The following is a 14,130-nucleotide window of genomic DNA, read 5'->3' on the forward strand; positions in this document are numbered from 1 at the left end:
AACAGGAAAAGAGGTAAGTTTTATGAATGATTTGTATGTAGAACAGAGAGATTTGTTTCATCTGAAAAGGGTACCGCAATAGGCCAGCTTGTAGAAATATGCAACTAATCCAGAAATTACATCTGGATTTCTTCTAAATTTGAATAAACTGGTTATATCTAAAATAAGCAACTGATTCTCCTGTTATTACACAAGGTTTTGGCACACAAGGCAAGCACATGAATAAGGTTCTCAGGAAACCATTGCTGTTCGACAGGAAATTGCCACAGTCTAAGAATTACTTTCTTTGAGAAAAGATAACACATACGCGGCATTCCAAGGAAAAACCTCTCAGTAGGTTTTCTGGTCAGTACAATTGTATTGTAACACTTAAAACCACACAATTTATAAAACGAATCAAGAAGTCTCATTCGGCTCATGAGAAAACAAAGAAAGATTTTCAGGTATTGGAATCAGTCTTCTGAATTACAAAGTAGCACCGGGGATGCAGGAGATCTGCATAGGCATCCCTTAAAGTGACAACAAATCTCAAAGAGCAATTGTGATCAGAAAAGCAAGACTCACACAAAAGGACCCTGCAAATCCATCTGCTGAGAACAGCCCTGGCCATACTGACTCTCTTTTCTAATAAAGACATCTGAATAAATACTCCAAAACATCCCTGTAGAAAAGGCTTAGTATTACTGGGTAAACTAAAATCAGCAGCACCTCTTTTCCGGAATAAAGACAGACTAGCTAGCAGGACAAGCAAAATAAGATGACTAGAAGGCATTTTTGAAAAGATCAATTTGCATTTTGCATTTGGCTTGCAAGGCTGGAAAACACACCAAACCAGTGTGTGCTCAACACTGATTTGTTTTCATACCTGTCTTTCCCCCTGTCACCCCCTTTATTGTCTTCATTTCTCTTTGTCTTCCTTAATGCAAGTTTGAATTAACCACTCTAGAAACAGGAATGAAATATCCTGCCTTAGTTAAAGAAAATGAACACATCTTTTTCCTCCTTTATCTATCAGTATGAATTTACCAGTCAGTGAATAAGAACTGGGGCAAAAACAAGTAGAGCTGAGCCCGAGTGCTCCCTCTTGAAGGCCCTACAGTTTCAGCTTGAGAGCCTTGCTAAATCCGTTTTATCCCTATGTAACACAGTAGTGTACGCTTCCTTTTATATGGACATTTTTGCCTAGGACCACAGTGTTTGGCACTGTGGAGTCTCCACAGTGTTAGATTAAAGCCGCTGGCAAGGGCCAGCACTGCCCAGTGCCAGCCCTCCAGCAGCTCTGGTTAAACTGAGAGGCGTTGCGCTAGGGGACCGGCGGCACCTTATCTCCGCCTGCGGCAATACCACGTTTCCCCCAGCAGCCTGCACCTTCCCTTCCTCCCAGATCCTTTCTCGAATAAGCAGGCACAGAAGACAGAAAAAGTTCTTTGCAAAATAGTAAAAGCTCCAACAAAAATAAACGTCGAGCTTTAGTGAAATCTTAATGCTACAGAGAGAGACGATATCTCGTCGTTTCTCTGCTCAGTGCAATTCTATCTTCTGTCTGCAGAGAATTCCCACCTGTGGCTTCGTGGAGGCTCTAAGGAAGCAAAAAACCTGTCCCTTAAAGATTTCCAGGGGAACGGGTTGCCGGGTCTCAGTGTAATGTTAACTCTTCATCACCATGGACTCTAGCACCACATAATCGGAAAAGGGATATAAATAAGTTATTTCACCTCACAGGTGTATTATGAGGCTCCATCAATTAGTCTTTCTGAAGTGCTGTCTCTGTATCTGCAATTGTTTTTATAGCTTACTAAGCAGCCAATTAATAAAACATTCAAATCACCTATTTGCTGAAGCACATTTGTTCTGCTAGATTTTAATTTTTTGAATGAGTGAAATATGAATAAGATAATTTACCTGAGTTAATGATACAGTACATGTTAACTGATCGGTTATTCTGCATGAGGAGACACCTATTTGCAGGGAACACACTTGACAGGCAGTCTTTCATGAATGCAATTACTTGCAATGCCAGTGTTTCAGCATCCTCTTCTGTTTTCATTTTTGCTGTTTTATAGAAGTGTCTCTCAAACCCATAAGGGAAAGCAGATTACCTACTACTGATTACCCAGCACATTCAGAGTGAAGGTAAGGGAAGCGTCTTTCCAGCGACAAGTTTTGATATCTGGATCAAATTCTCCTCTAACTGAGCCATGCTTCTCCCTCTAAGGAAGTCTTGCTGAAACCCAGGGGTAAATTTGCCTCTTTGTGGAGTAACTTCTCACGTCATATCCTCCGCTTTCTTTTTTCTTATTTCATTAAGATTTTGAGTTATATATACAAACTGTTCATTTCAAATGCTCATTATGGAAATACTGCAAACCCAGAAGATGTCACAATCATTTCTTTTACAGCTTTTCTTTTTGTGGGCGACATTCATATTGCAGAATAATTTAGACAGTAATTTAATCACAGGGTTTAGAGGTCCAGCAAATGTTACATTTACATAATGTCAGTCTTTCAGTAGATAATTTGGTCCTTTGCATGTGTTAAAAGACGACACGGCTTGTTAAGATCATGTTAGTACATTTAACCCAACAGATGAATGGCTGGTTTGTTAATCTGCCATATAGTTCTAATTTTCCTAAAGATGATTAGAAAATTCTATTTAGAGCAAACCCATGAGCGTTTGCATTGCATCAGAGTGACAAATCAAGAAGATCATTCAATCTCTGGGTCTAGAAATCTCCTTTAAATGGTCATATGTAGTAGCTACAACACAGTAAATACCAAAACTTCCTTTGTATAAATATATTAGTTAATATTTTTCTCATGCCTGCTTTGAGTACATGTGACTGAAGACAGCAAGATGTGCCTCATAACTTAATTTTTATAATATTGTCATAAGAAAGTATGGGTATTTAATAGTTTGGAAATGTAATATTCTTTTCTCTCCTGTCAAATGTTGCTAAAGAGAATGAAATGGGATATAAGAAACTCGATTTAGTTTTAGTGTGGTAATGCTACTACTCTGGACCTCCAGAAGATAAAATAATTATTACTCAGACAGAAATAATATGTCTGTACAAGTGATTTTTAAAAAGTACTACTGTGCATTTAAATTTAGAAGCATAATAGTAGAGCGAAATGGCATCTCAGGAACCGCAACAGTGAATACCTGTAGTTAATACTTTTTTTTTTTTTTTCCTTTTTTTGTTGTTGTCTCCCCCCCCCCAGCCCAAGTGGGACATTGTATCCCTGCTACTTTCATTAACTGAAATCTCTCTCTTAAATTAAAACTTGCACAAGACCACGATTTATAGCAGAAAAACTCGTGTCATCTGGCCAACCCACGCCAGTGTAGGATTTTCCCCTCTTTTCCATTGCCTCACTTGTCTGGCTTTAAATGTACTGCAGCTAACCACAGACAAAATCAATAAGCCAAAAATTACACCTGGAGCTGATAGCACATTTTGATCATTTACTTGCATCTCGGACCAATTTCACCACCCTTTAAACAGAAATGTGTCTACCTAGAGGACGAATTCATACAGGCTTTGATCACTGTAATATATAATAGACATCCAGAGCAAATGTCTGAAAGAAGCTGAGGAGCAGGACAGAAGAACAATGCAAGGAGACACACACACATTATTCTCCTTAATCCACTCAACTGACATCTGTTACCCGTCCTCCTTCTCCAGCACAGAGAAGCACTTACTTTCTGTCCTGGCATAAGACTTTGAAAGGATCGTATTTCATTTCTGAAACAATTTTATTTCTTCTCTTCAAATACTTAATAATAAATGGAAGTACTGTCACTTCCCCCATATTTGTGTAGTATCCTCTCTTTTTACAAGATACTGGAGATATGGCTGTAGTCCTTGCTGCAGGCTTTCACAGCTGATACATCTAATTTGAGTTGTGATGCAAGGGACAGCTTGGGGGGGGGGGTGAGTGCTCCATTATACAAATTTTGAGAATAGCTAAAAATTTCAACTCAATAGTCTGCAATCTGTATCACGAGTTATTATTTTATGATTATCAAAGCAACTGAGTGGGGTTTTCCATTTATTATTTGTTTTTAAAAAGAAATCCAAGTAGCATTTCTGTTGTAGCAAGTTTGTGCTCAGGACTCCAGGAAAACAAGGAAATTCTATCCCTTCAAGCAATAAAAGACAATTCCGATTCATCTTAGCAAAGAAAAAAATGGAATTGCTTATATTTGCATTAATACTTTGAAGATAAAGTATTTATCACCATCAGAGTTAACACCATCACAGTTAAATCACAACGGCTTACTCAGAGATTTAATTACCGTTAAAGATAGAAAAATACTACTTGTTATTCACACTTCAACACAGCAAGGTTCCAAATTTAGAGTTGAGGTATGACACCTACAGGCAACTCAAAATGCATTGATAAGTTTGTTGTGCAAGTAATGAAGTTTTAGGATCAAGACACTTCCTTTGTATTTTCTCAAACATAGTTTGCATTATGACACTAAGATTGGATGACCTATCACCGAGTTTATTTCCTTACTCAGTTAAGTCCTTAAAAACCGTTCAAGAGAACAATCTAACAATAAGGCGTGGATTTCTGTCAGCCAGATGGTTCCACTAGTTGATTCTCTGGTCAACCAGACAGGCATAGACTTTATGATCTGTGGGTCTGTACAAGGAATACCTTGGAGAAGACATACGACGTCAAAGTATTCCGAAGGTCAGTGTATATTTTGATGTAAAATGAGAACCTTAATGGTAAAGTCCTTAAAGTTCTTTACACCAACCAAGTAACTGGAGAAAAAAAGAACTACAAAGAACTACATGTTTTCTAATGAACGTGAAGTGCCAATTTCAGTCAACACTGACCTATTCCCATCTCCAATATATTTTTTGCCATTCTTTTCCTTGCAGTCCCCGGTGTTTAACTACAGAAACACATCTCATGCACTTGATAGAACTAAAAAAGCTGGCTTACAAGTCCAAAAACAACATGTCTAACTCTTATACAAGAAAGCAGTGAAAAATCGTAGAAGTTACTCCAAAACTATCTATTAACATTTCATTAGGCATAAGAATCAAAGAAAAGCTTTGTGAGGAATGTCTGCCACATCTATATATTGTTAAAGCTATTACAATCATATCAGTGACTTTTTTGAATCTTGTATTTTATAGGCACTGCACTATAAATAGATCACTAAAATCCTTATTCTTCTGCAATTGCTGGCACATATATTCTTTCCTTGAAGAGAAATAGAAGTTTTGACACTGTTGCAATTTAATTAAGAGCCGATTCAAAAATTCTTAATGTGTCTGAATTAACATGATTTGGGGCATTGGTTAAGTTTCAAATATATTTTTATATGGACAGCAACAGGTACATGCTGCACTGATAGCAATCAATACACTTAACTCAAAATAAAAGGCCAGATCACTGTCAAAGCATATGGGGAATAGGTTTCAACCTAAAGAAGAAACCAAGAACTCAAAAGGTCATATTTACTTCATGGTGAGTATACATACACAACAGAGGCACATATCATATAATGCTTAGATTTACCTAGTGAAGCCATAAAAGGGTAAGATGTGAATCTTAAGTATTATATAATATGCATCTGCATTCCCAATTGTATATGGACACCTCACAATATAGTACAATAGAGAATATTTACCACTCTTATCTGGCAAATGAACCTCATTCACGCTCAGGAATGGTGGACTGCTTTGTTTTCTTGTACGAACCTGTTACGTAATGGTTTTGGTAGCCAACTCCAATCTCTGCCAGTGTCAAACCTGGGAGAAGACACAGTGATTCCCTGGTACCAGCTGAATGCACACCCTGTGCGCTTTACCTAAAACCCCACAAATATGAATAACCAGCAACCGGCACAGAAGAAAACTTCGCATATCCCTCAGTAGCAGAGCTAATCTTCCTCTTACTATAAGATTTAATCATGTAGTTCAAAGGGAAGCAGTGCCTTTATGATGTATAGATTTTTCAAACACTCAGGATGCACATTTAATTTTCTATTTACTGAAGCCTTCAAACCTGGCAGTAGAGAGAGACTGCAAGATCACCAAAAAGTTGGAGAGAATTGAGACTAGAGAGTATAATAATGATAAAAGCCTCACGAGAGATTACCCAGATGTTTCTTGATGCTAAGCATAAACTATATGAAACCCCAACTAGCAAACAATGAACTAATTGAAACAAGTCCCTACCTGCTGTAAAAGGGGAATACTTAGTGACTCAATGCGTAAAATATTTCACCTGCTTGCACTGTCATGTACAAGGCACAAAAGCCTCTGGGCTACTGTCATGGTAAAGTCTGGAAGAAGTCAGTCTCAAATGGGCAAGAAGACAAACAGGATGTGTGATTTAACTAGGCCACAACTTTATTAACCTATATCTTCAGGGAACTAACAGTGATAACTTACACAATGTAGGCCATGACTCATTTTTTAATCATTTCTGTCCGGTAAAGAGCTGTGCCGATGCCCCCTCCCTCCTCTTGTACATAGCTGAACTCCTCTCAGTAAGACTCTCAAGGGGTCTAGATACGGGGGTTGCCTGTACTAGATGTTATCCTCTACCCCACTTTTTTTAAGGAGATCCTTGTTCCCCCAGGGATGAAGCACTTGCCCAGGAAACATGCAGGTATCACATATTGGTTCAACTTCTACTCAGTCCCAACCGGTACGGACAAAATTAACAGTTCCCTCAACAGCATTTCCCACTGGGAAAGTAGACATTGCTTAAAAATCACATCAAATGCAACATATTGAGTGGGTGGATACCTAATTCACATCATCCCTGCCTCCTCCTGGCTTTGTCACCACCTGAAGGGCTGGTCTGATAAAGCCTCAATATACGGTTCCTTTGTCAAATCCCAAATGAGTTCCACTCATGCGTAGAACAAATATTTTGCAGAGCTCTTCCTGGTGGGATTAGCCCATCTAGTCTTGCGTTGGCCAACTGAGCATGGTTTTACCATTGAGATACTGCTGCGAATTTCCAGGGGAACCGCCGGTCCATCTGAAGACCCAGCGCACAGTAGATCCAAACACTAGCTCTCACGATTATAAATTTTTATAGAAAGGCTACAGCCCAAGACACTTTCAGATGAAGACATGACCATCAACTTTGATAGCATTTGCAAATTTTGGGCCAAGTGCTCTGCAGGCAGAACTCTAGAGACTTCAGAGTTATACCAGTAGAGAATAATCGTCTGGCCAAAAGCATTAAAAAAGTTCTTGTTATTGTTGTTGGAAGCCAAATGACAAGCAATTCATTACTACACTGTAGTTCAGTGCAATTTATTGGTTGATTTGCTAAGAGGGATTTTAGCTACATACTAATATACATGCTATCAAAAGAATGCAAATTCAGTAATGTAAGTCTAAATGAATGAAAAGTAACATTTTCTCACAGTTTGCAAGAAATTAACCTTTAACGTCTTTCCTATGCTTTGGGAACAGCACTTGGCCAAAAGCTCTTACAGTAATAAAGCGGTGACCCATAGCAAAGAATAAATGTCAGAATGAAATGATAACAGCAAGCCTATTTGCCAGAAAGTGGTAATTTATAAGATTTTAATTTGAGATCATCATGGGGGGGGTCAGCCTTATCAAATAATTCAAAATGTAGGTCACAATTATAGCCCCTGAAGTGTGGTTCTGCTCTGAAATGTGACAGTAAAAATGGCATGTTTATTATTTCTGAATGATTTCTTTATCAGATATATTGAGTCTATAAGTAAAATGGTAATGGGACAGATTCGCTTTTTGCTTTCTCCAATTTTTATGCTTGTGTAGCTCACTGATTTCAGTAGTTATTTCTGATTTTTGCCCTATCCTGAAAGGAACATCAGACCCCCTGTTTATCACCTGCCTGTTTAAAGTTCTACAGGGCAAATTATGCCCTTGCTGTTCCTCAAGTCACCCAAAAGCCTTCAGCAAACACGCACATTTCTGACTAACTGGAATTCAGCACGACAATTCTCTCAATAATAAGGATAACAAAACATAATCTACCTCTCACTTCAGGCAAATTCCTTAGGTGGTGTCAGTCAGTGTGGCTCCATCAAAATCAATGGAGCTAAGCTAATGTACACCCTCTAAAGATCCGTCTCTTGGCTTCCTCAGCTCTTCAAGTCTGACAGCAGGGGGGGAAAGGCATTTAATGGGCTTTTAAATCACCCTGCCCAGGTCAGTAACTGTGAAACTCTAATACTTGCTCTAGAGCACATCACTAGGAATGACCAGAATCCAGCATTTATTTCAAAGCAAACCACGTTTTAAATAAGTTGGTCCAGGAAGAAGCAAAGAGCTATCAAGTATGTTTCTTACCTTTACTCACAGCACCTTCACGCGCCTGTGAACTCCTAATTCCAGGTGGATTCTTGATATACACAATGCAATTACTCATTACTCCCAACCGCTCAACATACTTTCAGCAATGCATTTGGGCCACTTCTCAGCCATTTTCCAGTGAAACTGAATTAATTCTAACAGAGCAATAGAATAAAACAAAAGAACAGCGAACGAGGCCCACCAGCTCCAGGTGAGTGTGTTTGCTCCTCCTTTCCCTCTGCAGAGGGGAGGAGACGAGGCTGTTGATGTGCCAAGAGGGACCTAGCCCGTCAATAAGTGCACACAGTGTTGTTGCTGCAAGGAAGCAAGTCCTATCCATCCAGTTCTGTCCCAAGACCCTATATATTTGTTTCTTTTTCCTTTAAACTACAACAAAAGTTACAGAGGCTGAAAAAAACACCTATTCCCCTCTTTGGGGAAACAAGCTGTAAACATGGAGGATAAATCCATTAAGGACAATGGACTGATTCAACTTTCCATTACACAACTTAGAAATCAATTAGGAGAATACTAGACTTAAACACAAAGCAAGTGAGAAGATGGCCTGTAACATCTCCATAGTCTCCATTCAGAATAGTGTCAGATTCTGATTCTTTCCCATCTCCAATTTCATTCAATAATGTTATTCAATAATTACCAGCAGTTTCTCAGTAATTCTGTCTTCCTACATTCCTCTTCTGCAACAGCTTTTGATATGCCAGTATACACATTTATAAAACTTTATGCTGAAATGCAAATCGACGATCAAAACAGACTGTATTCTCTACTTGTCTGTCCTAGAAACTGCCCTGGCCTAAGAAAAACACTAAAACAGATTTCCTAAGCTTGCTAAACTCTACCATTTCAACAAATAAAAATCTGTTGTCACTTCAAAATACTTTGAGATTGATCTCATCTACTTCAAAGAATATTCCCAAGAGAGAGAATAAATGGGCAGTCACACAGACTGACTACCTGGTAGAATTGTCTGGAGGTGACAAGTGCACACAAGAATGCATAACATTGTATATACACACTCACCTTTCATTATAAAACAAGTGGGAAAAATTCAAGTAATTACTCCTTATGGACAATTTGTTGCCGAATGGCCTGAAGCAATAGCAAGGGCAGTTAAGAGTTGATAAGCCAGTCCTTAACTGTGGCAACAACCTGTATACTGGGATGAATGTTATCGTGAAGTTCAAGTAATGGTTTATAACTCTAAATATTGGCAATATTTAGAGCAACCAATTTTCTCTCTCTTGGAAGGCAGAATATCTCACATTAAGTAAATAAACCATAATTCAAAAGCAAGATCCCCAAAAAGAAAAATCTATACCCTCCAAAGGAATAGGTCTCACTTATCATATTGTGTGTGCTTGAAAATACATAATTATATGTCAGAAAACAGAACATGAAGTAAGGCACTGAAAACACCTTTCTGCTCTTTTCTCCCAGGCTGAGTCAGTGTTCAGATAGCATTTTCAAGAGGATGCACATGGCTTAGTCAGTAAGAATAAGCCTGCTTTTAGGAGGCAGTTGTCCAGCAGTATGTGCCTAGTCACAAATGCACATAAAATGCCTGGAGAACTTCCAGAGCAAGCTGGGTTTTTTTGAATAGCCACCAACAAAAATAGTCCGAAATACTCTTCAACGGCATCTATCTCTTCTTCAAAGTTTCAGCAGACAGCAGTTCAAATCTCTTGAAAAAGAAAACATGAAAAACCTAAAGGTTAACAGGGAAAGTGAAAATGAGCCCAAATTCAGTCCTAATAAATACTGCTTATTATTCAAAGCTTATAAGAAACTCCAATGGGGTGCCAAATCCCACAATAGCAAGCCAACTCATTAATTTTTAACATTCAACTTCTGGTCCAGACTGGACAAAAACTCAATAATAGTTTCTCTCGCAAAGTCATCTATCACAGCTAAGTTTCCAGGTGGGTCTAGAACACGTACAAGTTCAAGAGCAGAAAGGGCTGGACGTTTATTAGAATGCCTTTTTTCTTTTTTTTAATGGATCAAAAAGGCATAACTAATACTAGGACTGTCCTTTAAGTTCTCTTACGCAGTAAGAATATTGAAATGAAAGCACAACTTGCTTCAGTTAGCACGTTTGACTATTTGTATCTTTGCTTCCACTGGAGGACAAGGGAGGGAAGGTTCATAGCTGTCCACTTGATTTGATCCCTTCTTACTCCTTTAACAGTGCCTGCATTAAGGGTGTCCTGGCCATGATGGGGGCTTCTACGTACTGCTGTGATAAGAGCGAGCACTGTTTTTTCCCCCTTCTGCTTTAGCTTGAAAACTGCAGAAACTTAAGCGTGAAACTTAGAAGCTGGCCTTTCGGTATTTCCGCCCCTTGTACATCAACTAGCTACTTTTTGTTCTTATTAAGCGGCTGCATTATTCTTGCAAAAGAACAACGGGTGTGGAAGAATTTATTATCATATATATTTTTAGAACATACCATCAAAAGATGGTGAAAAATGCTTGCGTGCAGGACAGGTGAAAGACAAGTGTAATTACTACTGCTTGAAAAGTTTATTTCAAAAGCTGGACACAAGTCATTGCCATGACATTTTAATTTTCCTGGATAAAGCACAGCATTCTGATCTCATTTACACTGGTGTAACTGCATTAGGATCAGTGTGTTTTTTCCAATTTACGTTTCAGTAAGTAACACAAGAATCAGGCCTGTAACCCTTAATCATTAATTCTGGTTCACCTCTTGTGTGTAACAGGAGCTGTCAAAAAGATTTTGGAAAACTGTCAATCTCTGATACAAGATAAAATCTTGATTAATAAAAATAATTTAAAGCTGAGTTTGTTCTATTAGAAAGAGAGGTCACTGGCACTACGGTGTCAAGAAGCCAGTATTTTTCAAACACATGGTATTCTTAGGGGAAATCAAAGCCAAGTCTGTACAGAGTCTCCTGCCAAGTGAGCTAACAAACCCTGTTTAACAAAACAAAATCATACTGATTCTTAGAAGAACTCTTTCCTTAATAAATAAAAATGAAATCAAAATGCAGACCAAAGTAAAATTACCTTCAGGATCACATTTAAAAGCAAAGGAAGACACTGTGTGTGTGTGTCGGGTAGGAGGAGATGTTTTGTTTTTAATAAGCCAAAAGATTAATGGAGGTAATCAACAATGCAAGTTTAGTTAGTTATCTGAGTTTCCATTCAGTTCAACTTGCTTAAAGCTAACTAGAGCTTAAGTAGTGATCTAAATGATTTACTGAGAAGCCACTTGAACAGCTTTCAGTCTACAGACTTGCTCAAACTGAGAATGTCAAGAGAAAGACTCTGTAGGAACTGAAATGATCGTACTCAGCCTGACTGTCCTTCCATTTTCATCCATTTTATATATGTGCCCCTTCTCCAATATCAGCTGTTTGGGAAACGTGAATACAGCTAGGTCTTCTGAGAGCAGTCAAGGCAAGATTTAAGGCAAGAGACACAATAGTCAAGTCACTCCACCTGCACACACAGACCTACAGAACACCTCCGGACGCAATCACTGCACTTAGCAAAGTTCCCATTTTTGAGGAAAGGACTAAGTCTACAACTTCTAGCAGCCATTTGTGGGTCCTAAATATCCTTTCCACCTCTGATTAGTCATGTTTTTATACAAGCACAATGTACAGATGCAAGGTGGTGAGGTATCCCATCAGCTACATACAGGTATGTCCAATACTCCAGGTTAGCTGTTAATTTGTGATAAATTTCACAAAGACGGAAGGAGAGAATTTGGCTCCAAATTTTAATTCAGAGGTGTCCACCTGACACAATGCAGTGTCTGTTAGTGTCACCTCCAACCGAGTTCAGAGAACGGCTCTCGTACTCCTAATTCTCGGATCTGAATTAAAATGCCTTTGCATCAAATTTTCCTCATTCAAGTTAATTCGGGCTATGCCTATGAAGAAAAAAAGTCAAGGTGCGGTTCCGTGGGCGCGCGTATGACATCAGTTGCAGCTAAACTAACTAGCTACATGGCAACATGCACTGGAGATAAAACCAAAGCAAATGCCAGCACGATATATTGTGTCAGTAACATCAAAGGAGAAGGGGAGGGGAAGTGAGTGTGAAAATCAAACAGAGTGCTTGGGAAAGAAAGCTAATTTTGAGTTTGATGTGCACGAGTGACACTCATTAAAAATTGACAAGTGCATGTTAGAGGATGCCACCTGGGATTATGCAACTGCTAATTAACATTTAACACCATTTTCTAACCTTATAAAATATTCTTAGCCTGCTGAAGGCTTCTTCATAACAAGCACATTGGAAAAAAATAAAAAAAGCAGCACCTAGCAACAGCAAATCAAATGGGAAAACTTTATAAACTTTTAAAAGTAAGACAAGATTCACCAAGGGCTTGCTTAAAGGGACACCACCAAGGGAAGCACAACGTATCAACAGGTCAAAATCTGCATCTCTGACACTCCCATTTCTTACTCGAGGGCAGGCGCAAGCCTCACACCAGCAGGCACAGAGCAAAGGCAACGTGCACCAGCAACAGATGCCGTGGCATGAACTGCAAGCACCCGTGCCTCCTCGCTGCAGATGGACCCAGCTCTCCGCCGGGCCCCGCTCCTGTCCTGCCGCTGCTTCCACCGTGGCGCCAACGCTCCTGGCCACAGGGTTAGCTGCGGGCTCGCACAGCCCCAGCACCTGCATTTTCCTACAGAGCACCCAATTTCAGGGTGAACGCCACCCTCCTATCTTCTGTAAGCCACAACTGGCTGTCTGCTAACCTGAGAGTATTGAAATGAGGTAAAAGGGTGAGTAAAACTCTCTCACCCTTGAGATCTGGCATAAGCCTTGAGATAACAGAGGATTTTTACCAAAGGCCCTATCTCCTAGTTTCATGTCACTACCCGACAGCTGAATCCTGGTTTCTAGTCTTTAGAACAGAGGAAATAGGAATGCCAGGGCACCTAGCATGTGTTCTGGCTCTAACTTCACGTGGTTTAGGGGGTCCCAAAATGGTCATTTTGAAAAGTAAGGTTGGAAGTACTGCAGAAAGGAGAAGGAGCATACAAAAGAATAACTGAAAAGAACAGGAGAACGAAAGAGTGAAGGTGGACAGAAAACAGATAAGGTGACAACACTTGCACAACACTGGTGGAAGTGATCACAGTAGAGAGATGAAAGGGAAATATTTGCTAATTCATCACACATTTCAAGTAGTCCGGGCAACTTGTACTTCAGCACATTTGAAAAAAAAAGCTAAGCCCAAACCAACAACTTTTACAGATTACATTAGTTTTTGGCTATTTATGCAGTGTGTTTACATTTTGCATTTCATAGCTTCAACAAAGAAAGGAGACCATACGGACAACCCAAACAAAGCTTGCTTTTACACTGCACGATCTACAGGCAGCTCAGCAGATTCCACTACAGTAATGACAACATGGTTCTCTGCAGTTAAGAGATGTTTGTATAAACGCAGGAGCCTTCTAGACTTGTATACGTGTCCCAGAAATAAAGAGATTTTGGGAAAGATAAATATGTAATGCTGTATGTGTATGCTATAACCTCATGAAAAAAGATGTCCCCATAATCTTTTTGATATGGCCCTAACTACAGCATATTGACATATTTAGATAGTTTTTAACTAATACATTGGTATTCATACAGCATGCCCAGGAGCATTATATTGCGTCTTTCTTCACAGGCTTCCAGATGAACTTGTTAAGTGCATGGTTAAATGCTTTCCACAGAGGCAAGATAGAGTTTCTCCCTCTTTTCACTGGGAAAAGAGAATGGGATTAGCTCTTACAAA

The 14,130-nt window shown here is 39.2% G+C and overlaps 1 protein-coding gene across 8 annotated transcripts in view; it reads right to left on the reverse strand.

The window, feature by feature from the left end:
- Positions 1-14,130, reverse strand: part of LOC104140056 (multiple epidermal growth factor-like domains protein 6) — a 214,318-nt gene that overhangs the window by 111,328 nt on the left and 88,860 nt on the right. The gene's annotated exons all lie outside the window — the stretch shown is intronic.

This window comes from Struthio camelus, chromosome 9, assembly GCF_040807025.1.
Source record: "Struthio camelus isolate bStrCam1 chromosome 9, bStrCam1.hap1, whole genome shotgun sequence".
Classification (NCBI taxonomy): Eukaryota; Metazoa; Chordata; class Aves; order Struthioniformes; family Struthionidae; genus Struthio; species Struthio camelus.